This window comes from Malurus melanocephalus, unplaced genomic scaffold, assembly GCF_030028575.1.
Source record: "Malurus melanocephalus ecotype Western Australia unplaced genomic scaffold, MMel_1.1 scaffold_86, whole genome shotgun sequence".
NCBI classification, from domain to species: Eukaryota; Metazoa; Chordata; class Aves; order Passeriformes; family Maluridae; genus Malurus; species Malurus melanocephalus.
In genome coordinates this window covers 492,079-494,060 of record NW_026623318.1, presented here as the reverse complement: position 1 = coordinate 494,060, position 1,982 = coordinate 492,079, and positions in this window count along the sequence as shown.

Genomic DNA, 1,982 nt, shown 5'->3' with positions numbered 1-1,982 from the left:
TCCCATTCCCATACCCCATTCCCTATACCAATCTCTATCCCATTCTCTATCCCATTCCCTGCCCCTATCCCTGTCTCCATTCCTCTGAAGTGTGCCTTGCTCACCCCCTGGGCTCTGCACCTTTCCGGGATCATCCCTTCCCAGCCTTTCCCTGTTTATTTCGCTTTGGTGTGTCCCAGATCAGAATCCCACCAGGATGGTCCCAATCCCAGCACTCCAAGGGCTCCTCCCAACCCAATCCCAGCACTCCAAGGGCTCCTCCCAACCCAATCCCAGCACTCCAAGAGCTCTTCCCACCCCCTCACACATGGAAAATTAGGTTTGTGGGGACCAAAGGAGCTCCAGGAGCTCCTTGGAGGGATCCTTGCAGAAATAAAAATTAAGCAATTTTTCCTTGCCRATGGAAACCCCAGAAGCAGAAGTTTTCTGAGGGTCTTTCCTTGCTATTTCCCCTCCCTCATTCCAAGCCCTGCTGTCCCTCCATCCCAGGCTGGCAAATCCATCTTTTCCCTCCGCTCCTGGGATGGGAAGTGGCTCCTGTAGAGTTTTCTCCATAGGCAGAGCATTCAGAATTCCAACTTAACGAGGTTATTTTATGGGCTTCCCAAACATTCCCTGGCTCCAGGCTCTCCCCTCATGCTGGATCCTGAGGCYGAGGCTTCCACAGGGGAATTATGATTTTTGAAAATTCCGTTTTAAAGATCCCGAGGGAYCTTATTAAGATTTCCTGTAAAAGGACAGTCAGTTTAATAGAGAGGGGAAAAAAAAAAAACCCAGGAATTTTGATTTCTACCAGAACAGGGCTTGGCTTCATAAATGAAATTCCCTCATGGTGTCCCCCATCCTGTTCCCATCCCGTTTCCCCCCTCCTCATCCCATAAAACAGAGCCTGGGATCAATGCCCYGTGTGTAAGGAAATGAAGAGGAATCCTGTAATTCCCAGGTTTTCCTGTGGGATGGGTCATGAGGCTGGGGCAGGGACAGAGCTGGGGGAATGGCACAAATCCCGGGCTGGCTGGAATGGGAATTTTTTGGGATGGGAGATTCAGGGATGAGGGGGGTTAATGCTCACTGAGGGTCACTTGGGTTGTGGCTTTGGGGTTTTTAATCAAAAGGTTTAAGGCACTTTTCCCCTTTCTATTTTCTCCCCTAGGAAGAGATGGGGAAATTTGGGATGAGCAGGAGAAGGAGAGATTYCAGGGAGGTGCATCCTGGTTTTCTGAACTCCAGGATTAGTGGAAAATGGATGAGCTTTTAGGTCCTTCCACCCCAAACCAGTCTGGAATCCCATAATTCTGGGCTGTCCATAACTGGTAGAAAACTTCTTTCCTGGAATCACAGATTSTCAGGAATAGCAAACCCAGGAAAAAGTTTCCAGGGAATATGTGTTCCATGGGGGAATCGTCACCCTGACACTTTGACTGGACCAGAGGGGTCCAAAAGGTCCATCCCACATTATTTTTGGGAATACAATCCCAGAATCCCAGACTGSTCTGGGCCAGGGAATGAATAAATTGGACAAATAAATATCCATTGCTGGATAAATCTCCCAAGATGTTCTCTGGAGGCTCTGCTTGTTAAAGCACTGCTGGCTGGATTAGGGAATAATGGAAGGAATTGTTTGCATCCCTGCTTTGGGAATTCGATGGCTCAAGGAGAAAATGGGWCCATAAAAAATGATGGAATCCAGAGTTAATTGTTGGATGGATTTCCCATTCCAATCCATCTCCAGGGTGTTCATTTTCCTCCCCTGGATGCTTTCCCCTCTTTTTAATCCATATTTTCCAAGGTTTTGGAGGCTGTTTTTTGTGGTTTTTTTTTGGTTTTTTTTGGTTGGGTTTTTTGTTTGTTTTTGTTTTTTTCATATAGTTATTTTAGGGTTTTTTCCTCTTCTTTTGGTAGGATTTTGCAAAAGGATTTCCCATTTCTCATCTGTAAAAACATTAAAAAAATTCTCAGCTGTGGGATTTTATCCTGAGAGG